We start from the raw sequence: 27544 nt of genomic DNA, 5'->3' as shown, positions 1-27544 counted from the left end.
TTTTAATGGAATTATCAGGAAAGAGAAAGCTTGTTCTCAGGAATTGAGAAACTGGTGTGCTCTCAGTCAGGGCTTGGTAGTGGACATCTTTTTGCAGTACTGTCAAAACCTGTCTCAAATGAGGAGAACACAAGGGTCATCAGGGAGTCAGGGAGGCACAGATTCCTGAGGGTCTCCCATGTGCACCTGGATCCTACCAACTTGACTTTTTTATTATGTGAGCTAAGACAAAAAGAATTTTTAAGTTAGTTTGTCTGCCTACCACTTATAACAGAATTCAGACTAGTAGACTAATGTGACTAATGAGAAATGCCCAATAAGAGTTGTTTTTGTATTTGGGGGGGGGGAGTATAAAAGGATAGCTTCATTTAGGACTTCAATCTCCCAGCACCTTTATTCCTTTAAATTCTAAAATTTTCTCTTACCTGTGAATCTTCCTTCCATGGTGCTTTTAGAAGCCTATCTAAGGAAATTTAAATGTTTACTCACACAGCTGTTTCATTAAGGTGTTATTAATAAAGTTCAATGGGCCAGACACTTTGTTAAGAACTTAATATTGTAGAGTTGCTTAAGTATCACATTATATTATTTGGAAAATATCTTTTAAAAGCACTTTAAAAGAAAACCCTCTTTTTGTAAAACATATCTAATGGAAATCTAAAATTAATGAATGTAGGTAGGGCAGTGGCCTTTCAATTGTGATGTGCATGAGAATCACCTAGGAAGCCTAACGATTTGAATATTCCTGGATCCTGCCTTTAGAAATACCAATTTGGAAGTTTGGGCATAAAACCCAGAAGTCTGAGTTTTCACTAAGCTCATGATGTAATTCTGATATAAGTAGTTTCAGACCAACTTTGGGAAAGTCTTGATGTTCTTAGTGAACATCAGCAAAGACACTAGTGTGAGTTTGTAAACTGTAGATCTGTTTCCAGAGGCAGTCAATGATGCTTAAGGATAAACCTGAAAATATCCCTCATTTTACTTCTTTCTAATATGACCAGTGGTAAGTGAAGTTATGAACGTAAGGGCTTTGTGCTGTTAGCATACATTGGGAGGAATTATTTTTAATGCACTTATCAAAAAGGAACAAAAAGTGACCCAGTATTCCCATTCCTGGGTATATACCCAAAGAACTTAAAATCGGCATACTATACTGATGCAGCCACATCATTGTTTATAGCAGCTCAATTCAAAATAGCTAAGCTATGGAGCCAACCTAAGTGCCCTTTCACAGATGAATGGATAAAGAAAATGTGGTATTTATACACAATGGAATATTACTCAGCTATAAAGAAGAATGGAATTATGGCATTTGCCAGTAAACGGATGGAGCTGGAGACTATTATGCTAAGTGAAATAAGCCAATTCCCAAAATCAAAGGCTGAATGTTCTCTCTGATATATGAATGCACATACAAAATAAGGTGGGGGTAGGAATACAAATTCACTGGATTACACAAAGGGGAATGAAGGGAAGGGAGGGAAGGTGATAATAGGAACAACAGTAAAATGAATCAGAAATAACTTTCCTATGTTCATATATGAATAAATAATCAGTGTAACTCCACATCATGTGCAACCTCAAGAATGGTAAGCTGTGCTCCATGTATGTATAATATGTCAAAATACACTCTACTCCCATGTGTATCTAAAAGAATAATTTAAAAAAAAATTTAAAGAAACTAAAAGGCAACCAAATTAATGAAACATCCTGATATATTTATATAAAATTCACCTCTTTAAGCTCTCAAAAAGTGTTGAGATTCAAGAAAGCTATCTGCTACGCTAGTTCTTATCTCTTAGCGCCAAACCTGGGCCTCTCTGAGTTTGAGGGATAGTATATACCACATTTGTGTATTTTTTGGCTGCAAATTTTGAGTGGGCTCAAAGGAGAGGGCAGTGCTGTAATGAGTCTCATTTGCAGAGCAATCTTCTCTGCCTCTCCAACGTCACCCCCAGTGTGCTTGAGGCTCCAGGACTATCAAAACAAGACCCCCCAGATGCCAAAAGGCGCTGTTTGCCTTTCACTTGCTGGCATATTTTTTGGTCTTAGCCTCTTGGTTATTTTCTTCTCTCTCAGTTTAAGATTCTAACTTGTTTACAGGCATTCCTGGCCTTTAATTACAGTTCTCCTAAGATCCTTACCCTTGACAGTCACTAGATAGGGGACACTGGCAAAGTTGAGTAATCCATATCCAAGTTAAGGGGAAAAGTCACTTGATTATCTGAGGAAGATCCAAACAGATTATGAGACATGTCTTCTTTGGAAGTCTTGTAATTTTTTGAAGTATCTTGTGAAGATTAATAACAATGCTTATCTCAGTATTATCTGCATTGCAGAAGCCACATGGTAAGATCTCTAGAGTTCTGTGCTACAGAGCTGCTGGTCATGCCACACGCTGCAACAAGGGGTCATCCAACAAAGAACATGAAAGCCTGGTGACTCAAGTGTAAAAACAATCCCGTGGAAAACTCAATTCAATTAAGACTTCTGAAAGAGCAGTGTGGATCTGGATGGATCACGTCCACCGAAGATTATCAGACTCCCTTTCTGAAAGACGGATGATTAAGAAAAACAACAACAATAACAATAAACTACCATCCTGCTGGAAGCCATGACCCTGGGGATCCCAAGAATTCAAGCAAAGCCCATGATCTGCAACACTGGACTCGGATCCTATACTAAGATAGACAGGGCAGGTAAACTCTCCTATGATGCACAAGACAAGCAAGGTCAACTCATACTGTTTCAACACAGCTCATTTAGAATCATGTGTTCCCTGATAAGACACTGACAACTGACCCAATGGTAACTCTGCATGAACTTGTGTGTTAGAGATAAGAGCAGTGACTGGACCAGCAACTTGGCTGGTTGACAGATTCTGATCAGTCCCAGTCAAGACCATTTTATGACTAACATCAGCTCTCCCAACTCCACAAATACTCTTCCCTGATTCACCCCTTGTGAGATACCCATAGTTCTCCAATATGTGCACTCTCTTCTGCTACAGTAAGTAAATAAACCTGAGTTTGTGTTTTGGGTGGGACTTAGCACCAAGTACCCCACCACCCAAAAATGATGAATCTAACAGAATAACAGAATGACCTGCTGAAGATTCAGTTATAACTGCAGTTATGAGATGATATCCTGAAATGTTTGATTTCTCCCTTATAGGTGACATAGAAGATTTCATTCAATAGCCAAAATGGGGCTGTTTCCTCCCATAGTCAGAACGGATGGAATCATCAAGGATAGAAGTGAGAGTGGTTTCTTTCTACATAACACCCTGAGAGATTTTTTGACTTCTGTTCTCCCAATTTTGAATTCGACAGATCTAGAAGCCTTAAAAGAATGCTCCTATGAGGGGACACTGCTATCCCACTGAATTGGAAATTGAGATTCTGTGTGGTCATTTTGAGCTTCCTTATGCCACTGAATTGGCAGCCAAAGAAAGGGGACATTCTAATTGACTGGAATTCCTATACCAAAAGGAAGGTGAGTGTGGCTACAAAATGGGGCAGGAAGGACAATGTATGACCCACACATAGTATTCTTCTAGATGACTCTTAGTACTCTCATTTCCAATAACAGAAAATTTACTGGAAAAATAGAAAAACTGAAGGAAGGTATTCCCATAAAAATCCATATACTTTAATAATGAAGATGTGGGTCACCTCACCAGGTAAAGGATTTATGCCAACTGAAGCCTTGGCTGAAGGCAAAGGAAATATGAAATGTTTAGTGGAAGAAATACATTGTGAATATCTCTACAATCTTATGAACGTAGAACTATAACATTGATCCATATTTTCTTCTTTGCTTCATAAGAAAAAATTATAATAATGCTAAACTGCCTATAGTACACCACATTATGTCATATTTTGATTTTGTTTTGTTATATATTATAGGAAATATGATGTATATTATGATACATATATATTTCTTTTTTCCATTCTTCTCTTTGCCTTAATTATTCTGAAAAGAGTACATTGGTAGTGATGAGTTTTAGTCATTGTATTACAGAAATTTCATATAGGACTAGAAATGAGTTAAGGAGGAAGCAATATAACCCTAGAGAGACACAATATGATAGTCACCAATATTAAATACATTGTTATGATTTATTTTGGTTATAGTGACTTTATATCTCCCCCTTTTTGGGAAAGCAGGTGAAAACTTGACTGAGGGATAGTTGTTTATATTTTTTATTACCACAGTAAGAAAATTCAAATATGTTTAGAAGGCTGGATATGAATGCTATGCCTGTTTTAAGCTGTTGCCTGTCAGCTCCAAAACCATCCTTCTACACTCTGCTTTGGAAGCCTGGTTAAAAAATCTGCAAATTGAATTCCTCCTTGGCCAGCTGGCTCTTTGATAGGCTGTGTTAATAGAGGGCACTAACGGGAGACTGGCAGGCTAGAGGAGGAAGAAGGGACTTCCTTTCTCCTGTCAGCAGGACCCCAAATGTTGCTCTTCAACCTGTCAGTGGCAGCTGGAGAAGTTCATCAGTTCCGGGTGCTCCCAGCACCACCCACTTCACTTGCCCCCAGACCCCGCCAGGCAGTCCCCTCCTCACAGGTTTGATCCCATCCTCTCAGTGTCTCCACCCCATTTTCTCAGTTCTAACCTTCCAAACTCTTCCCTTTGTTCTTCCAGCCTCAGAGTGGTCACTCTTCCTGCCATTACTACCTCTACATAAACACAGCATTGTCTTTCTTTACTTTTCTTTCTTTCTTTCTTTCTTTTTTTTTTTAAACATGGTTTTATTCGGATTCAAGAAGCCTTTGGTATTCTGACTCAAACATTAGGATCTACTGGCCTTCAGGAGGTCTAACTTCTGACTCCAGGAACGAGGCCAGCGTCATGAGAGGAAGGGAGAGTCTGGGCCAGCTGCAGTGGCTCCCCCTCCTCACTCTCCAAGCTAAGGAAACTTCTGTCTGTGCAAGTTTGTGTGTTTTAAAGGTTCTGCAGCGTCACTTTTCTGCATTTTGATTCTCTAACAATCCTTTAACTAAGGTCTTAGATCACATTCTCTCTGTTAAAAAATGGTATGGCAAATTTCTCCTGATTGGACACTAACAGACACAAATAGGTTTCTAAGATGGTAGTGAGCCAACAGGGCTCAACTATTTAATCAAGCAGAGAATTCCAGGACTAATAAGATTCCACTTTTGGAATACCAGTCAACAGTTCCTTATTCAAAGTTTTCAGGGCCAGAAATGTGTCAGACTTTAGAAAGGCCACAAGGCATATACATTAAGTTACGTAATCATTCCAATAGGATGGGATGCACACTTCATGATTAAACACTTGAGTGAATCAATACACCTTGAAATCAGTTCAGGTCAAGTTTCTCCACTGAGTTATTAAAAAAAAAAAAAAAGCCTACATGAATCTGCATTAGGAAAAACTACCAAACACTAATCAAAGGCCCCTTAAAAAAATTAACATTGAATTCAGGCATCTTTAAGAAAAAAAAATGAGTCAATCTGTGTGGGGAAAAAAGTCTGACTTAAACACAGAAGGATGACAGCAGAAACAGAGCTTTGGTGGAGACTGAAGAAAAAAATTGCCTCCATTTACTGGAGATCGCATGAATTGGTTCTACCCTAGCGGGGGAACTCTACTCTGACAGCAAGCCATAAGGATTCCTTATTTGAGTCTAAGCTAATGAAGCTGCATGCAAAATTCAGACAGTGCAACTCTATCAGAGGAATTGTGACTGGGCCAGGAAAGCATGTCCTAACATGCCAATTTGTTATTCTGTTTTTTGATGTGTTGCAAAATTAACCAGGAAAAAAAGTTATATTTGAATCACCAGGAATGGGTTTATATGTATCAAGCTAGCTGACAGAACTCAAAAGAGAAAGTAAAATCTATTTCTCTTGGAAAGTGGGGCTGAGGAAATGGAAACTTGGGGGAGGTGGGGACAGAGCTATTGCATCAGCTTTTCTGTGTAATTTGTTGTGTAACTAGGTGACTATATTAATTCAGTAAAGTTTTTAGCTGCTACTCTAAAATGTGTAGATTTAAAATAAAACATGTCTCTGACTCATGAAAAACAAGAGCTTAATTTATAGAAAACAAACATATTTTTATATTTTCTGGATAGCAATTTAAATTTTGGTTTAATCCAGGTACTGTGGTGCATGTCTGTAATCCCAGTGATTTTAAAGGATGAGGCAGGAGGATCACAAGTCAGCCTGGATAACTTAGCCAAAACAAAAAATTTAAAAAGGATTGGGAATGTAGCTTTGTGGTAAAGAGCCCCAAGGTTAAATCCCCAGTACCAAACACACATATTAATAATAAAAATAATAATAATAATAATAACAACAACAACAACAATAAAATTTGATTTAATAAAATTAAGTCAAGTTGACTCAACTTCTACTTCTAGGTGACCTAGTAAAAATATTTTTGGTCCTATTCTTTTCCCTGAAGCCAACCTAAACAATAAGAAGCATAATTAGAAAAAAAAAAGTGACAAAGACTTCATCTCCAATGAAACTGGGAAATAATCACAACCTGAAACCACAAACTATGCAAAACAACTGCTAGAGACAGAGGATTCTGGCCCAAATTGAAAGAGACTGGGAGGAGAACCAAATGACAGATCTTGTGCAGTAGACCAAGTTCCCCAAAAGCAGCATGTGGCCCTGGAGGCTCAATCAGTGCTCCCTCAGCTGGAACAGCACATCCTCATTTGCTCAGGAGTATCCCTGCAGTGTTCTGAACTGCCAGCTGCAGGGAACGTGGTGCTGAGTGAGAAACACCAAGACATGACATTTTTACAAGAGCCCTGGAGTGTGATAGGGTGGAAAGGAGACAAAGAAACTGAGATTGTGTAGCAGACGATCACAGTTTCATTTATCTGCATAAACACTTAGTATTTTCTCTTTTGGGGAACTGTTCAAGGACCCTTACAAATTTTATCTCAATCCTAATATCCCAATGAGATAGACATTGCCACCAACCCCCATTACAAGGGAGGAAACTGAGGCACTGAGAGGGTAAGTTATTTGTCCAGGGTCATAGCTCATGACAGAATTCAAGCAAAACAGAACACCTGCAGACTTCATGCTCATGGTCATCAAGTTATAGTACCTCACTGAAGAGAAATAGGAAGAAAGGAAAGAAGGGAGAAAGGGAGGGAGGGAAAGGGAACTTGTTAACCCAAGGAGCATTCAGAGAATTTGAAAAACAAGGAAAGAGACAGTCTGAGAAAATAAGCCAATTATATAATTGTGTAAATTATAGTTAATAAGTAAAACTCAAGAAAATAATGTAACCGATTATAATGAGAAGTTGGATGAGAGGTATGTGGGAATAGACATAAATTAATTCTTTCATTCATAGAAGTCAGTGGGTACCACTGAAAGTTGATAAATCAAAAAATGTAAGCTTATATTATATTATTAAAGCTTAAATATATTATTTAAAATTCTAAAAAGAAAAAAACACACTAAAGAACCTAACAACCCATTATAAATCTCTGAACTATCAGAAAAAAAGTATAAGAATTTAATTTTTAATATATAGATGATTTAACAAACAGAAAATAAAGAAAACAATACTAGCTGAAATCATAAAAGAGAACTGAGACCAAACATATCTGCATATCAATATATGTAAATGAGATAAAATCAGTTATGAAAAGAAAAATATTCTAATAGATTTAGGAAAACAAAAATATTCTAATAGGTTTAGAAAAACAAACTCAACTATTTGTTGCATGCAAGGGAGAGATTTAGAGTAAAGTTAAATACTAGGTACATATCATCAAAAAAGGTTAACTATTAATTATTAACATTATTAATGTCAAAGATGAATTCACAGCAAAAAAAAAAGACATTAAATGTAAGAAATAAGTCTACCTCATAATAATAAAAGAGTCAATCTACAATGAATATCTGTCATGGATTGTCAAAACCAAAGACCCTAGCATAAAAAGTCTTTTAAAAATATTTGCTATTTTTAACTGACACAAAATCACTGGGTATATTTATGGAGTACAGTGTGACATTTCCATACATATACACAATGTGTTATGATCAGGTGAGGGTAATTTGCATATTTGTCACCTATACCATTTCTTTGTGTTAGGAACATTCAAAATCCTATCTACTACTTTCTGTTTATATTGCCACCAATGGTGTGAGAGTCCCTTTCTCCATATTGTCTCTATCTGCCATGGCAATTTCATTTGTTTGTTCATTTGTTCTTTGGGCAGTACTGGGGTTGACTCCAGGGATGGTCTGCCATTGAGCTACATCCCCAGTCCTCTATTTGTTTGCTTATTTATTTATTTTTTGAAACAGTGTCTAGCTAGGTTGCCAAGGCTGGCCTCAAACTTGTGATTCTCCTTGTCTCAACCCTGAAGTAACTGCAATTTATAGCCATGTGCCACAGCTCCTGGCTCCTGGCATGAAAATTCTTTTTTTTTTATTGTTGGTTGTTCAAAACATTACATAGTTCTTGATATATCATATTTCACACTTTGATTCAAGTGGGTTATGAACTCCCATTTTTACCCCGTATACAGATTGCAGAATCACATCAGTTACACTTCCATTGATTTACATATTGCCATACTCGTGTCTGTTGTATTCTGCTGCCTTTCCTATCCTCTACTATGCCCCCTCCCCTCCCCTCCCCTCCCCTCTTTTCTCTCTACCCCCTCTACTGTAATTCATTTCTCCCCCTTGTATTATTTTTCCCTTTCCCCTCACTTCCTCTTGTATGTAATTTTGTATAACCCTGAGGGTCTCCTTCCATTTCCATGCAATTTCCCTTCTCTTTCCCTTTCCCTCCCACCTCTCTTGGTGCAGCCAATTTGGAAAGCAGTATGGAGATTTCTTGGAAAGCTGGGAATGGAACCACCATTTGACCCAGCTATTCCCCTTCTCAGTCTATCCCTAAAGACCTAAAAAGAGCATGCTACAGGGACACTGCTACATCGATGTTCATAGCAGCACAATTCACAATAGCAAGACTGTGGAAGCAACCTAGATGCCTTTCAATAGACGAATGGATAAAAAAAAAAAATGTGGCATTTATACACAATGGAGTATTACTCTGCATTAAAAAATGACAAAATCATAGAATTTGGAGGGAAATGGATGGCATTAGAGCAGATTATGCTAAGTGAAGCTAGCCAATCCCTAAAAAACAAATGCCAAATGTCTTCTTTGATATAAGGAGAGTAACTAAGAACAGAGTAGGGACGAAGAGCATGAGAAGAAGATTAACGTGAAAATTCTTAAAGCAAAAACTTGTAAAATTCAAGGAGAAAAAAGAGACTTGCAGGAGTAACCTGGGAAAGTTCACTCATTCTCTTGTCACGACAGATTAAGTGAACAGTAAAAACAGTAAAGATAGGATTATTTTTGTGATTCATATAATCTCTCTTAAAGCTGTATATCACATCCCTTATCTGAAAACGTAAAATATTCCATCTTTACCTAGCCAAAGAACATTCTCAAAAATTCAACATATGCTAGATCACAAAATACTCTTAATATATTTAAGTTGATACAGTACAGATGTCCTCAAATTACAATCCAAAGAAAGTAGAATTGATCTTTTAAAAACAGAAAACAAAATCTCAACTGCCTAAACATTTGCACTATTTAAAAAGTTGGCTTAAAGGCAACAAAAACTGAAATTGAAAGATTTATAAAACACTAAGCTTTACAATCCATGTTAGGTCTAAAATCAGTGCTTTGAGGAAAAATTCACAGCTGTAACCAAGTTATTAAGCAAGAAGAAAGAAAGATGAGTTCACATGTAAAGCAAAAGTCAAGAAAATGAATAAGAAATAAATCTAAGGAAAACAGAAAAAGAACATTAAAGACAAAAGCCAATATTAATGATTTTGAAACAAAATATATTGGGCGGGGGATGTGGCTCAAGCGGTAGTTGGATCGCCTGGCATGCGTGGGGCACTGGGTTTGATCCTCAGCACCACATAAAAATAAAATAAAGATGTTGTGTCCACCGAAAACTAAAAAATAAATATTAAAAAAATTCTCTCTCTAAATATATCTGTATGTACATGTATATATATATGTATATATATATATAAGCAAACTAATCACTTGAAAAAATATCAATGAAATGGATAAAATGATAGCCCATTTTATTTTTTTAAAGGAAGTGTAAGAAAAGCATAACTACACAAAATCAGCAATTAGAAAGGACTAAAAGGCAACCAAAACTATTATGAGAGCACAGTGAATTCCACCTTTATGTATTCTACAAACCACCAATTTAAAAAAAAAAAAAAAGACAATGAATAAGGACCAGTAGAGGAAGGAGGGGAGGGAAAGGGGAAGCCCTGGGGACTGAGATGGAGCACAATATGTGCCATGCAGGTATGATTAGGTCAGAATGAACCCCACTATTATGTATAACTACAATGCACTAATAAAAACATTAAAAAACAAAGATATACTTGATGCAAAATTCTAAAAATACACTTGAAAATCTAGATTAAAATAAATCAGTTTCTAGTGAAATATGACCCTAGAAAAGACCTCTAAAAAACAAACAGACCAAGTACCAGCAAAGAAAATTGAGAAGGTTATCAAGGATTAACCCCTTACAAAAACACCAGGCTCTATCAGTCTCACTAATGATTTCATTCAAAACACCTAGGAATAGGAACACATTATTCCAAACCTAAGTGATCTGAAGCATGGAAAGAGAGACAAAGAATGACTCTGATAGTGAGGTCAACAAACTACAAAAAAGAAAACTAGAGATCAATATGTAATTTACACATAGTACAGGAATTTCATAATGCATAAGCAAGTTAACAGATTAACACACAATGATCAAATAAGGTTCATTCCTGGGATCCAAAGGATAGTTCAAAATTAGAACACCTATTATTACATAATTATCACATTAGTAGGTTAATCATTTCAATAAACGGTGAAAAGGCATTTCTAAAAGTTGAACATACTTCCCTGATTAAAAAGTCATATACAGAAGCTGGAGTTGTGGCTCAGTGGTAGAGCATTTGCCTAGCACGTGCGAGGCCCTGGGTTCTATCCTCAGCGCCATGTAAAAATAAATAAATAAAATAAAGGTAGTGTGTCCAATTATAACTAAAACATTTCTTAAAAGTCATATATATATATATGTATATATATGTAGATAGTAATAGATTGACAGGATTATACATATGTAGTCATATATATGTATATAAACAGATACATTACAGATACAGGTTTATATACATCACTAAAATTTAGCATCTTGCTTAATGAGAAATCATTATAATTATTTTCATTTCCTTAGAAAAGAAGATGGATAAAGACACCTGCTTGGGAAAGGCATTGATACGAGACATCAGGGGAAACCTAGGGGCAGCTGGTAATTATGAGAATATCCTCAGAATAGGGAAAAGAGACACTTCAGTGCCACATAGTATCTGTGTCCCAAGGAAAGGGGCATCAGGGGTAGACTGAAAGACCAGGAAATCAACTACACACAGGTACAAATAAGTAATTTGTCTAAGGTTTCTCACTAGTAAAGAGGGACAATCATTTGAATGTTAGTGAAACTTAATTTGGTCAAAGATAGACAACCAGATCCTTCATTGTATGGGAAGTTTCATTTTTCCTTTAGGAATCAGCAATGAGGACATATTTAGGCACCAGGAGACAGTCCTTCTTTATGACGAACTTTTACCTAATGGTTTTAGCCATTAGCATCCATGGATCATCCTAGCGTAAGTCAATTACATCACTGGGAATTGCAAAATGATGGTTTTCTAATTCTCATTTCTTCTAAATTTACTAGCTGACATTACAAGAGCTTTCCCTCATCATCTGCTGATTTTCAGAATGAAGATTTGTGCATAAAGCACCTTCAATGCAGAAAATGAGGCAAGTCTGTCTGTCCCTCTTTTTCTTCGGATTTATGGATAGAGTTGAACCTTTTTGTAAGGTTAAGATTGATCCAGATTTGGCCAGTGGAAGCCTCTTCAATTGGCCTCTGAGTTTCTCTTGACATGTCCGCAGGTCTTTGATCACTTTCTTGCTTATTGGAACATGAAGACATCTCAAGACTCACTTTGTACTTATTCAGCTATGTAAGTATAAAGCAGCTAGTATTTCTTTCAGTTCCAAAACATACCTAAACCAGAATGAGGGTGTTTTATACAAATATTGCTATTCTGGTGCCATTGTTCTGGAAAATTTCAAGGAGCAAAGTTTAACATAAAAATTGATAGTTTAGTATTGATATTTCAATCCTGATTATATAGCACACGGTTCTCCCCTTAATGTCTCTAATTTTCTTTATCTCCTTTTATTCAAATTTACAAATCTTGTTTCCTAAAAACATTAACAAATTGTCTTATTTGCTTTCCCCCTTCCTATATAGAAATAGTTTCAAACTTATAATGATAGTATTGATACTATTAGTAATATTAATTAATTACATTTAAATTAACTTTGCAGTTCATTTATCTTTAGAATATCACACTAAGAAATTCATCAGGGAAATTCAAATTGAAACCACAATGAGGAACCCCTTCACACCCACTGTAATCAAAAAGACAATGATAAGTGTTGAGTAGGATGTGGAGAAATTGGAGATTTCTTATATTATTGGTAGAAATGGAAAATGGTTCTGCTTCTTTGAAAAACAGGTTTACAGGTCTTAAAATGTTAAATGTAGATTTACCATATGACCTATGGTAAATATATATATTCATTCCTGTAAATATACATAAGAGAAATAAAAAATCAAAAACTTATTCATAGTAGGATTATTTATAATATCTAAAAAGAAGAAACAACACACTAATGAAAGAAAGAATAAAATGTATCATAATTGAATATTATTATTATTATTATTATTCAGCAGTAAAAAGATGAAATGCATAAACCCTGAAAACATTACATTAAATTAAAGAAATTAGTCAGAACACACAACACATGATATCTATTTCCATATATGTGAACTGTCCAGAATAGGCAAATTTATAGAGACAGAAAGTAGATTAGTGATTGCCACAGCATGAGGGGAGTTGCGAAAGAACAGACACAGACTGATAATGGGTCCTTGGTTTCTTTGAGAGGTGAAACATGTTCTACTCAGATTTTGGTGATAATTGCACAACTCAACAAATTTGGGAAGCACTATTGGATTGTATAGTTTAAATTTTATGTTATATGAATCCTATCTCATTCAATTTTTTAAAGAAATAAAAATGCCTGCAATTCTAGCTACTCAGAAGGCTAAGGCAGAAGGAATACAAATTCAAGACAAACCTGGGCAACTTAGCAAGAGCCTGTCTCAAAATAAAATTAAAAGGATTGGGGATGTAGCTCAGTGGGAAAGCTCTTACCTCATATGTGCAAGGCTGTGGGTTCAATCCCCAGTACTGGAAAATAGGAAATAAAAGAGAATTCCCTCAACCTGACAAAGGATATCTATAAGAACTTCTGATAGCATTATATTTATTGGTTTAAAAATGAGTTTTTTTCTTTAGGGAAAAAAAAGATGTCTGCCCAGACCACTTCTTTTTTAATGTTTTCATTAGTGTGTTATAGTCATACCATAATAGTGGGGTTCATTTTGGCACAATCATACATGCATGGAATGCAATTTGCTCCATTTCAGTCCCCAGTGCTTCCTTTTCCCAGTCTTCTTCCCTCTCTCTATTCCCCTTCCTCTACTCTGCTGGCCAGATCACTTTTTCAACATCATATCAGAAGTTCTAAGCAGTGTCATAAAGCAAACCAACAAACAACTGAATAAATAAAAGATACACAGATTGAAATGGAATAAGTAAAATAACATGATGCTAAAAAAAAACATGCAGAGTAACAAGGAGCTAAGAAATGAATTTCACAAATTGCAAACTAATATATAAATGCAAACTAAAATATAAAAATCAAATATATTTCTATATATAACCAAAAGGCAACTAGAAAATGAAATGAAAAAAACAATTCATTCAAACTAACATCCAAAAACATCAAAAGCCTGGAAATATATTTAATAAAACTATTTGTAAGAGCTATGCACTGATACATGTAGGGAGAAATTAAATATATCTAAATAAATGGGGCAGCATCCCATGTTTCTGGATTCAAAGATTCAGTATGGTTAGGATATCATTTCTACTCAAATTGGCTGTACATTCAATGTAATCTCAATCAAAACATTGGCAGAGTTTCTGGTGCAGCCATTGCAAAGATCTTGAATAGACAAAACAATTTTGAAAGAGAAGAGAGTTGGAGAACTGATTTCAAGACATTTTAAATCTACAGTAATTAAGACACTAAAATGCAAGTAATCCAGACAATCTGGTATTGGCATAGAAGAATCATATACAAAAGGAGGAGAATAGAGTCCAGAAGGAGACCCTTACATACAGGGAGAATTGATGTTTGATGGAAGTGCCAAGGTAACTCACTGTGAAAAAAAGATACTCTTTATATCAAATGATGCTGGAACAAATACCATTCATATAAAGAAAATCCATCTTGATATTTCCTTCATGCTAAACACACACACACACACACACACACACACACACACACACACACATACACACACAATCTCTAAATGGAACATGGACCCAAACATAAAGCCTAAAATACTTAAACTTCTAGGTGAAACATAAGAGAAAATCTTTGCAACTTTCAGGTAGGCAGACTTTTCTCAGGTTGGACACAAAAATCATAAAACATTAATAGAAAATTTGATAAACTTAACTCATTAAAATTAAAACTTGTTCCTTAAGAGATTGGTATAATAATAATAATAATAATAATAATAATAATAATAATAACCATTCATAAATGAAAAGCAAGTTACAGAGTGGGAGAAAATATTTGTAAATTATTTACCTGGCAAAGGTCAGATACATAAACTGTATAAAGAAACCTCACAGTTCAAGAATTTTTGTAAAAACTCATCCAGTTTTTGAAAACAGACAAGATTGGTACACCCATATCACAAAAGCAGATGTATAAATGGCCATTTCAGCTCATGAATAGACAGTCAACATCATTAGTTCCCAGGGAAATGCAACTTACAACAGTGGAATACCACAACACATCCAGATATAAATGTCGAAAACTGAGAGACTGAAAAGACCCAGCACGGTCTTGACTTTCATCCCTTACCAGTGAGACTGCAAGATACCACGGCCACCATGGAGACTCTCTGTCAGTTTTTTACAGAATTAAAGATACTTTTACCATAAGACCCAGCAATTCCATTTCTATATTTATTCAAGAGAAACAAAAACAAAATTGGGATGTAGCTCAGTGGTACAGTGCTTGTCCAACATGTACAAGCTCTGGGTTTGGTCCCCAGTGCCACAAAATAAATAAGAAAAAATATGACATTAAAAGATAGAAACGAAAACATAGGAATATAAATATATATAAATGCTCTCAGCACCTAGTTATATATCTAATTCAGATGGAAAGAGAATATTTCTGTTTTAGTCAGCCTTTTCACTGCTGCAAACTAAAAGACCCAACCAGAACAATTGTAGAGAAGGAAAAGTTTATTTGAGGGCTCACTGTTTCAGGTGGCTCCCTCCATAGACAGCAGACTCCATACCTTGGGGTTCGAGGTAAGGCACATCATGGTGGAAAAGCATGGCAGAGGGAGGCAGCTGGAATGATGATCAGGAAGCCAAAAGAAAGAGAGAGAGAGAGAGAGAGAGAGAGAGAGAGAGAGACTCCACTCTCCAGATACAAATTATATACTCCATAGCCACGCCTCCATGAAACCCTCCTGCCTCCAGTTACCACTCAGTTAATCTCATCAGGGATCAATTCACTGACTAGGTTAAGGTTATAGTCCAATCATTTTTTTCCCCAAACTTTGTTGCATATCTCATATGTGAGATTTTGGGGACACCACATCTAAACCGTAACGGTGTGTAATTTTGAAGCGATAGAAAATAGTCTAGCTTTTTGGACAGAGCCCCAAAAGTGGTCAGTCAGGTGATCGGAAAAAGAAAAATTGAAAGGTAAGTACAATGAACTCTAAACTAGAGGGGTGTGGACAGACACATGAAAATGGGCATCAAGTGTGAAGATGCACATATCACACACCAGCACTCACCAGAGACCATCCATTGTAGAAGAGATACTAACCAACCAAGCAGATAAAATGACTTGGACAGCTGACACCAGTAACCTCACTAACTAATTACATTGGCCTCTTCTATTCTGGCATGGCCAGAGATTTGTTCTCTCAACACACACACATCCCTCAGGTATGAGTTTGCCTTTCTTGTTTGTAGGACCTCAGCCAACACCACAATGTAAGGGCAAATAGAGCCTTTAATCCACCTGCAGAGGATACCACACACACTATGGGACATACTTCAGAGCAAAGAAGATACTGGGATTTTCTTTGGCTGTGGCATCCACTGTTTGTGTCCCATCATGCACACCCACAAGCAGCTGGCTTACTAGGAGGATTTGTTTGCACAATGCTCTTTCAAGATCACTCTTGAGTTTTTTTGGTTTGCTCACAAATTGAACAGATCTACCCATCAATCAAGTTTTAGTTATTTGCTTGTATTTCTGAGTGTTGTAATGAATTCCTCATAGCCCATAGGTGTCAGCTAGTGTTTCTCCAAACATTGGGTTTAGACTTTCTGCTCACATGGCTTGGCTTGTGTCCTCTGGTCCCGTGTGTGCTCAACCCCAATGTATCACTGAACCTCTTATTGGAGGCTGTAGGCCAGCCTGACCTTAAGACTTGCCAGGACTAACAAAACTTAGATCACATTTTGGTGAAGAGTGGGGTGGAGGTGAGTTCAAATGCATGGGAACCTGGTCAGGTCATCTATCTCTACTAGCGCTCAACTTTATCTTAGAAAGATGACATTTACATTTTTTAAAAAATAAAGTAGTTTTGCTATGCAGTCTCCAATTTCTGCAGATGAAACATTTCTGAAACACCATGTGCAAAATCTGAAAAACATTAAAATGAAGCAATGGATGTATGTATTGTAGGGTGCTAATTTTCAAAAATCAAAAATTACACAAATATTAATCATACTTCATGTTCAAATTAGGACCTGGTGCCTTGTGTCATTCCCCCCCCCCAAGGCTGGAAACTGAGCCACTCTATCCCAACCCTTTTTAAAACTCTATGGACAGGGTCTCACTAAGTTGTCCAGGCAGGCCTCAAATTTGTGATCCTCCTGCCCACGCCTGGATTGTGCTTAGTCACTCTTATTCATTTTGTTCTTGAAATTGAGAAACAAGCTTAAGTTCAAACATGACTAAAGATTTCACATATTTTTTGCCATGCTTTATGGTTTTCAGCTTTGTCATTATTTTATTAAGCATATGAAAGCCCCATGATTAATATTAGCACTTCTATTTTTTATTCAATTTGGAGCAAAAATCAAAATAAAATATTAATCTAATTACCCAGTTCAACTAATTGACAATGATATCAGTGCTGCCCAAACTGAGCTGTTGATTAGCTCCCAGAATCACCACAGAAAAGCCAAATATTAATTTATTGACTAATGTACAAAAATCTAAATTCAGTTGAATGGAAGGGTTTCGGGCATTTAAAAGGTTGCCCAAAAGTCAAACACAAATATGTTGTACTGCTTGTATTAAATTTAATTTAAAATTTAAATTGAATCGCTGCTGTAATAAAAATGGTATTTGACAAGCCATGAAGCCTGCATATGAAAGCCTTCCTAGTGGAAAGTGGCCACTGTGGTTTGGATCAGTGTCCCCCAAAGGCCCGTGTGTAAAAGGTCCACGTGCTTCGTCACCATCCTGTGGCACATTTGGGAGGTGGTGAAACCTTTAGGGGTGGGGCCTGGTAGAGGAGGGTGGGTCATTGGCAACTTTCCCCTGAAAGAGATTAGGATCCCATCCGGGCCCCTTCCTCTCTCTCTTTGCTCCTCTGTTGCCATGAGGCCAACAGGCCTTTCCAACGCCATGTACTGTGTCACCACAGACCCAGAAGCCATGGAGCCGACACACTGTGGACAAATCTCTGAAACCATAAGCCAAAATACACTTTTTCTCCTTATAAATGGATTATCTCAAGTACTTGTAAAAGTAACAGAAAGCTGATTGACACGGTCGCAAGGAGTGATCTCTTCACCAGTTACCATGTGTACTAAATGCTGGGTGCCCCATCCAGATCTCTCAGAAAACATTTCTGTGCTCCAGTATTTTCAACTGCAAGTTCAACTGCATCCCTTTGCCTGACAGATGGAACACTTGAGTAGGAGATCATGAACACCCCTCTTCTACCTCCCTTCTAGAAGCCCTCAACCAACAATTAAGGGGAATTGGTATATAAATATTCCCGTTTCCTTGGCATGACACTGGGGGACATATTTATGCCATTTCCCAGGATCTCCCTGTGGGATTGAACTCCACTCAGCCCAGTGCCTGATAGAGGACATGTGATACTCCTCCCTTTGCTGGCTGCCTCTCCTTTCCTATTCCACCTCCTCACTTCCTACCAGTGTTTCCTGCACATTCTACATAAACTGTGTGCAAGGAAATCCTCCCTTAGGGGTGCGATTGGCATCATTTGACACCACTACCACATCCACAGTAATTGGAACAGCAGTTGGCTGGCCAGTAACCTCTGAAGTGACCTCTTTTGAGACCTAGAAGGTCACCGAATACTGAGCAGACTGATGAACCCAACCAGTCCTCTCCTGGGAAGTCTAAATTTGAAAACAGAGTTGATGGTGGCAGCAGAAACTCAGAGTTAGGGGCTAAGGAGAATACAAGAAGAAGTGACACAAAGCATCTTCAACAGTTGTAGGAATCAAGATTTTTAATACATGTCAGGGTTTCACTTTACAGCAAGTGAAACCTACAAGTAAAACCCAAACCTCCTGTCTTTAATGTATCTACTTAATCCTTTACATTTTCTTTTCAATAAGCCAGCAACATTTTGTATGTTTCAAATATATTATTTCAAGTATCATTGTGTGCTTAAAATGTTTTGTTATATTCCAGAGGTTCAATGAAGTACATTAACCCTAGAATTTTGTCAATTACTCTAAAGGCCCTAAAGTGGAATTCCTCTTCTTTCAAGAATTTGAAAAATATAATATTACTCTTCCTTTTGTAATTTGCTTCTTCCCACACATCTGTGAATGTCAGGGGTGCGGGGAGAACCTTCAAAAAAAAAAAAAACAGCATTTTGCTTCTGGTTAGAGTCAGTATAATGTATCTTTAAGTTAGAAGCACAAACTGTAGCTAAAAATACAGGGTTGTACAAGTGTTAATGAGAAGGATGCATACACACCCTTTTGGAGCCTTTTTGAGCCCAATATAGAAAATAGAAATGTGTTAAAAGTTTTAGATGTTTGTAGCCATTGTCACATGCTTTTGGTTCAGAAGCATTATGAGACAAAAAGGGCAGTTATTGTGTTAGATATGAAGAATGAGAAAATGGAGATACGTAACATTTAGTCAACTTCAATAAGGTCCAGATTAACTTTTGGGAAAGTCAGGACCTGCACCTCCTGGCCTGGGAATCTTTGTTCTCCACAAGGTTGGGTTCTATGTGATTTTAACATTGTGAGCTTTTGAGTTCATGCCCTATAATTTAATGGCTGAGAACACTGAAGTACACATTGAATGCACTAGACAGACATTCATTTGTGATAGTTCAAAAGATTTCTAATAGGCCCATGACATGCTAAAAGAGTGTCTGAGCAATAAGAAAGTCTTTGAAACTCAAATCAATTTTGAGAGTATGGATTTTGGTTCTTTAAGCCAGAAATACCGCAAAGATCAGTCTTTCTCTTCATATATTCAATCAAATACTTTCTTTTTAAAACTAAGAAAGCAAAACTCCAGATAATCTTTCAATTCAAGTTTTTTAAATGTGCCAAGACTCCATTTCTAGCTAATTCCAACGGCACTGCATCCCATAATCCTGCTTGTCCAATAACAATCATAATGACTAGCAATTATTATTTTTTAGTTATGTTATTTTTAAGTTAGAGAAATATGCACCACAGTTTACATGGCTTTTTTACTTAGAGCTTCTGTATTCTCTTAGGAATGTATTCTGATTTGAACACAAACTTGAAGTTTTCTTTTGTTGCCTTCAGATATCTGCATCCAATTTCTATACTCATTAAACAATAGAGAAGAGGGGAGTGATTTCCACCAGACCTTTCTTTTGAGAAAAAAGTTTGTGAATTGAAGCACAAGGCCTTCTCTATCCTTGATCCTTCGTACTTAACTCAGGACAGAGATTTCTAGCTGAACTGTTAGATGACCTTTATTTCTAGCTAACAGTAGCACAGAAGCTCAGGAATCTCATAATTATGCCCCGAGGACCAGCTCCAGAACCAGCTCCCAAGGAGGCCTTTGGAGAGTTGTTTCAATGACAGTCTTTAGCTTTAGGGCAGCAGGGACCAGTGTGCCCTTTGACAAGAGCTGAATCTTCTCATTGCTTTTACAGTCTTTGGGGCAGTACCACCATCTAATAACTACTCTCCAAATTCTCCAGTATGTATGCAAAGATGCCAGCATTTTATACTGCATTTTCAAAAGCCCAAAGTACTTTCTTGTTAAAATCCAATTTTTTTTTCCTCTTAAATATCAGCCCTGCATCTTCCTGGGTGGAGTTTTGCACCCTGGCTTTACCAGGTGAGGATTGTTTTCCCTTCCTTACCAAGGTCGCCTTTAAGGCCCCTGTGGAAATGTTTGTATGTGTTTTGGGCTGAAGCTGTCAAAGTATATTTTTCGGATCACAAATCATTCCTTTCTCCCTCTCTCACACAATTCCTTGTGCTCAGAACAAGCTGCATTTTGAGCTGAGAATTCTTGAATTAACATTGATTTTTAGTAGAGGTTTAGTATCCTGATAATCAAGAATGAATTCATTTATGAGGGTTATCCACAGCTTCTGGCAATACATTTTCTTGAAAAAACTAACAACAGCATATTTATATGTGAATCTGATTCATAATATTCTGAACTCCTTGCCATGTGGATATTTGCTTTATTTGAATGGAATATGCTGGGTTGATAGAAATGAAACTTAAGGAACACATTCAGGACAACTTAACCAACAATTCTTGTTCAAAAGCAGACACAGAAAAGGAGAAATCAATAAATGAAAGAGCAAATAATTACATAATTAAGAGGTCATTTAACTTGGTCACACTTTAATTTATAATGCATTACAATAAGCATTAATACAATGTATGTTAAATATTATGATGACATTATGGCTAATATCTCCAGTGGGCATTCCTCATTTCTTGTTGTTTGATATCCACCTCTCCTTCCTAGGTGCCGAAATTTTCTGTAGGCACCTCTTTTTTCAGAAGTCAAATGATTAAGATCCCTTCCCTCTGCCACCAGGAACAGGCACATGGTGGGCCTCTCCACGGCTTTGAATGCTAAGTCAGAGATAAAATTATGTTGGGAGGGTTCAAGATTACATCGGGGGCATAAACCTGAGAGACAAATCACTCCCACTGTGTGAACTTCATCATGGTGTCTGTTGACAAATTTTGGAACTTACTGTAACTTATGTTCAATCTTAAGCTTTCCATTTATTCTCTACACCCTGATATCTTACCAATCCTTTTAAAAAGAAAAAGAAAAGGGAAAGACGTTGTTTTATTTTGCTTACAAAAAGGAATCCAGATGTATCACATCTGGTTCAATCAGGACCCTGGGAATTTCCACTTTGATGATTCCCCTAAAGAGAAGTTGGTGAAAAATGATATTAGAGGTGTGGGCCAGGCTAGGTCAGCAGGGGTGTTGTGACCCCCTTGATGAGCACCACTATCACACTAGGTCTGGAGGGGAATGGCAGGCAGTGCTGTTGCTGAAGCCCAAGGACGGGGAGGGTAAGAAGGAAAGAGACTCCAGTGTTCTTCTCCTCTTGCCTCTTTATTTTTTTAATATTTATTTTTTTCTTGTAATTGGACTCAATATCTTTATTTATTTTTATGTGGTACCGAGGATTGAACCCAGGGCCTTGCACATGCTAGGCGAGCACTCTGCCACTGAGCCACAACCCCAGCCCTCCTCTTGCCCCTTAATCTCTTGACTGTACTTCCTGTGGGCTAAGTTCCATCAGAAACTGGAAAACAATGGTCCAGCACAAAGTGTAGATCAGAGAAAGGCAGGCCAGGGATCTGAGTGAGAGGTGTCAGGAGACACACAGAGAATAAACTACACAATAACCCTGGAGAAGCTTGAGCCCTTTAAAACATGCTGCATTCCCTAGGAACTATCTGTGAACACATTATCATTCAAATTTCTTATGGTAGAGTGACTTTTATTTACCAAAAGTGGTTGGGACAGAAGGTCTTTGTGAAATTCGCACCAAAAATGTTGAATTTATCTTCACCATTGAAATTTTAATGTATGGTGTCAAATTTTTCAAAATAATCTTCACTTTTCATATTTATTTTCCATTTCAAACCTACATTTTGACATTTTATCATGTTTTAGTCAGCTTTTTCGCCACTGTGACCAAAGGACACAACCAGCACAATTGTAAAGGAGGAGTTTATTTGAAGGATCAAGGTTTCAGAGGTTTCAGTCCACAGAAATCTGAATCAATTCCTTGGGGCTCCAGGTGAGGCTAGAGCAGAGTCAAGCAGCTTACATGATCATCAGCAAGGAGAGAGAGAGAGAGAGAGAGAAACAGAGAGAGAGAGAGAGAGAAACAGAGAGAGAGAGAGAGAGAGAGAGACTCCACAGTCCAGATACAAACTACATACCCATAGTCACGCCCCTAATGAACCACTTCCTCCAGCCACACCTCACCTGCCTCCAGTCACCACTCAGTTAATGCCATCAGGGATTAATTCACTGATCAGGTTAAGGTTATGATCTAATCATCTCTCCTTCAAACCTTCTTGCATTGTCTCACACGTGAGCTTTTGGGGGATACCTCACATCCAACCCATAACATATCAGCTGCATTTACATAAAATTTATAACAATTCTGAAAATGTAAAGTAGGTAGATGATATATGCAATGTAAAATAACATGATTTTAAAGCAAAAAAAATCAATTCTCGATATTAACATGTTAGTTATTTTGTAATAAAACTGAAGTTTAATGGTGCAGTCAAGTGATGGGGTCTTACACGTATGTGAACTATATCAGAAAGATTCAACAAAACAGTGACTACACAATATTAATGTCAGTCAAAATAGAATTTAAGGCAAAAAACACATTAAATGTGATTTTAATGTAATAAAGGATTATTTTATATTAATGAAGTACAAAACCTATAGAGATACTAACAGTCATAAAACTGTTTCAAATAAAATATATAAAGTTTAAAATATAAATAAGCAACACAATAAATGTGGATGACATAAGTATATCTGTCTTGTTGATATATAGGTCAAGGAAAAATTATACTAAAGTAATAATAATTTAATTAAAATATAGTTGATTTATAAATCAATAAACAAATGGAAATTTGTACTCAAAGAATAGAAAATATATTTTCTATGAAAGATTCATAGAGAATTTGTGAAACTGATATGCATCATTAACTTTCAAAGAAATAAATTCTAACAAAACAGAAATCAGAGAAGACATAGTCTTTGACTATAAATGTTTGTTATTAAAAGATAATTTCAATAATGTAAACTGAAAAACAAACCTTTTGGAATAAAGAAAAACCATTAACAAATAGCTGTTAGTACAAATCTCATATTACAGGAACTAAAAAAAGAACAATTAATAAGGATATGTCATATCAATACAATGCCACACTACTAAAGCATTTATTTGAGGCAAATTCAGTACACAAGAAAACAAAATGAACTAAATATTTATTTCAAGAAATCAGGAGAGGGCGACCAAATGAATGAATACAGGAAAGAAAGAAGAAAGAAATAATTTTAAAAGAAATAAAAAATAAATGACCTAAAAAATAGAAAAAAAAGGGAAAAGGGATAAAGAAATTTAATATATTACTTGGTGAAAATATAGATAGAATCAACAGGTTACTACTTAGTTTAATAAATCAAAAGACAGACAAAACAAAAATGTGTAAAGATAAAAATAAATAATAGAAATGAGGAGAAGTACATAGATACAAACATAGATATTAGAACAATACTAGATGCAACCCAAAGCAATATATTTCTCAAGGAAATAGATTATTTTCTGGAAAAACACAAATGATCAATATTAACTCAGATGATGAAATATATCTAAAAAGCTATCAAAGCCTTATCTACAAGAAAAGTATAGGGTCCAGAGGGTCACATGAGCAAGGTTTTATAAACCTTTAGAAACACACAATTTCCATGCTATCTCATTTTAGCACATTTTCCAAATCTACATTCTGAAATTTAAAACTTACAGTGAGAATATATGCATGAATGGATGGAGGGACAGAGAGATGATGGATGGGTAGGCAGACAGGAAGGTGGATGGATGTATAACTCTTATTCTTAGGTACAGATGCAAAAAGATATTCAGAATCTGATCACTTCTTGCCACATTTATAACAACCACACTGGGCTCGGCTGCCACAATCTGCCTTCTCAATTATTAAATAATCCCCTGAGTCTCCCTTCTTCTGCCCTAGTCCCCTGAGGCTTATTATTCACACAGCCACCAAAGAGATCATTTAAAAACGTTAGTTATAGCATGTCATTTCTCTGCTCATATCCTTTCATGAACTTACTATTTCCTCACAGTTAAAGCCAAAGATCTTGCAATGGTTATCTCTAAGTGCTTTTATGATCTGCTTCCCCCACACAGATGTACCTCTACCTCTCAGATCTGTCCTTTTAATGCTTTCCTTACTTGCTCTGTTCTAGTCACCCTGGCCTCCTTGACATTCCTTAACTGTGACAGCACACTTCCACCTCAGGGTCTTTGCAGATGCTAGTCCCTCTGCCTGAAAGCTCTTACCTTAGATAAAGGCATGGCCACTCCTTACTACCTTCAGATCTGCTCAATTGTAGCCTTCCTGGGAGGTCCTCAGAAAACCCCACCACAAACCCACTTATCCTCTCCATTGTGTTTATCACTATCTGAGGTAGTGAATACTTTGTTTATTTGATTTATTATCTACCTTGACCCTCCCATTAAAATAAGCCCAAGGGCAAAGATTATGTTTTGTTTACTCCTAAAGATCCAGCACTTACAATGGTGCCTGGAACATATTAGATTCTTAATAAAAATCAGTGGAAATTTTTTTAAAAAACCAATAAACATTTTCTATAAATATGAACAATTTGCTAAAAGAAAAAAAAGTTACCAGATATCCATTAAATTTATTTTAAAAGATATCAGCATATTGTGACACTATTATGAAATTATAAAAAATTTTCAAAATAACAATAATAGCCCGTGCTAAAAATAAGAGTAAAGCAGAATATCAATCATCACCGGTTGTGCTTAAAATGATATAACTGTCCCAGAAGGCAGTTTGCCAGTGTGTAAGTCTTTTACTTTACACCCTGCACCCCCTACCCAGTGCTGGGGATGAAACCCAGAGGGTCTCACTCATGCTAGGCCAGCACTCTACCAATAATCTACATTGCCAGCCCTGGAAAGTCTTTTAAAGAGCTCCAACTTTTCTTTTGTCTCAACCTCAAGAAAATAAGGAAATTAAGAAGAATATGCACAAATAATTGGCTACAAAGATAGTTATCACTGCCTGGTTTGTAATAATCTGAAGTATGAGGAAAGTTACTGACATGAGTGTCCTTAACCTTTATCAATTACATTGGGTAGATTCTTTGCCAGTTTGTTGCTGGCTATTAGGATTGCAAAATCTGTAAAATGAGTAGAGTCAGATTTGGAGAAGGGAAGGTGAAGATTTTAAAAAGAAAATTAAAAATAGGCTGGAAACTAATAATATTCTCAGTGTGATGGGACTATGACTGACATTACCTTTTTTGAGGTTTCTAGTTTTCCAATTTCTCTACAATAAGCTGGATTTCTAAATAAATAATGACAAAATTAGTATTTTTTAGAAAGGGAAATGAAATGGCACTACTACTGCAAACACCAAAAAGACTAAGAATGGAATTTTTGCATTTGTTGACTATGAAGTTAGTGGAATCAACAGACTATTTTCAATTTAGAAATTAACTCAAAATTCAGGCTGTAAAAACGTTTTAAAAAATTGGGGGGTTTTGGCTCAAAAGGGTGACTGTGTACATGTGATTTTTTTCCCTCATCCTAACAACACAAAAAGATAAGAATGAAGCATTTAAAAAAATAAGTGGAAATCCATAAGGAGGAAGAAAAAGATAGGGGGAGATTTTAGCTAACAGGCGATTTTTTCTACATTTCTGTAAGATGAAGAGCTGATAGAAAACATGCAATGATGAACAGAAAAAAAAGAAAAGAAAGAAAGAAAGCTCCAGCTCACAACACACATGGAAGGAGCTCCCACCAAGGAGAGATGCAGCCACACAGCTGAACCCAAGAGACAATGCTACTCAAAGACAGCATAGGGCTGCAGGTTGGGGATGTAGATAGTGGCTGAAAATTAGGGAATCATTTCTAAGTGATTATGCATGACAACCAGTTCTTCCCACACTCATCCCCCAGATAAAAGCTTGTGGTCAGGCACTTAGTACAAAGTAACATAATCTGTCAGGTTCTTCAAATTGAAATTGTGCCAATTTTCTAGAGCCGAGTATGAGTTTTGGTGCTACATAGTGAAGACTGCTTCATCTGACTTAATTCAATACCCATTTCTGACTTACACTAAAACTGGGCTTTTCACTCTCAAATTTTACCCACCAAAATGGAGCTCCCAAGTCAACTTTGTAGTCTATCATTTAAAAAATATAAATGGCAACCAAGCTTACAATGTGAAAGAAAATATAATAATTATAACTTACATTTATTGGGCATTCACTATGTGTTGGGAGTTTTCTAAGTATGCTTACAAATGAACTCTCTTAAGTATTTACAGCAATTGTATAAGCTTAATATGACTATTATGCCCCAGAAAACTGAGGAAGAGATACTTGAATAACTTGCCCATTTATGCAATTAGCCTGTATTAGAAGTAAGGTTTGATCTCTTATAAGTCTTCAATGATAAATTGCTGTTTTATATTATCTCTCATGATAAATAAACAGAAAACTGACACCTGAGGAAAGAGAAAGCTTAATCAAACAAACACCAATTAATTGGAAAATCCAAAAAAATATTATACTTGTAAAATAACAAAAAATAAATAATAAAAGCTAAACTATAACTAAATATGCTAATCAAACATCCTAGTTCACAAAAAAACTGATCCATGAAAAATAACAGGCTTCGAAAGTGCTAGAAATGAGAACAAAAAAATAAATATGAATATTTATAAGTGTCCATGTCCCATTAAAGTCACAATTAACAAACTTTATGAAAAATTAAATAACTGTTTCCATTGAAGGTCTTGAAATTTTCAAGTATAATTTTAAAGATGCAAGGTAGAATGGTAAATTATGGAATTTCTCTTAGAAAACACAATAAGACAAAGAATAAGGAAACAAAGAAAAATCAGTCAGAAAAGTCACACATTTAA

At 36.3% G+C, this 27544-nt stretch overlaps 1 long non-coding RNA gene across 1 annotated transcript in view; it reads right to left on the bottom strand.

Annotated features, from left to right (window-relative positions):
* The window catches only part of LOC144365549 (uncharacterized), a 37380-nt gene extending 12342 nt beyond the window's left edge, over nucleotides 1–25038 (bottom strand). The window contains exon 1 of the long non-coding RNA XR_013424096.1: nucleotides 24922–25038. This is a non-coding gene — a long non-coding RNA (uncharacterized LOC144365549). The remainder of the gene's footprint in view (nucleotides 1–24921) is intronic.
* Nucleotides 25039–27544: the final 2506 nt, after the last annotated feature.

This window comes from Ictidomys tridecemlineatus, chromosome 7, assembly GCF_052094955.1.
Source record: "Ictidomys tridecemlineatus isolate mIctTri1 chromosome 7, mIctTri1.hap1, whole genome shotgun sequence".
NCBI lineage: Eukaryota > Metazoa > Chordata > Mammalia > Rodentia > Sciuridae > Ictidomys > Ictidomys tridecemlineatus.
The sequence above is the reverse complement of the archived record's forward strand: the minus strand, read 5'-3'. Positions and strand labels throughout refer to the sequence as shown.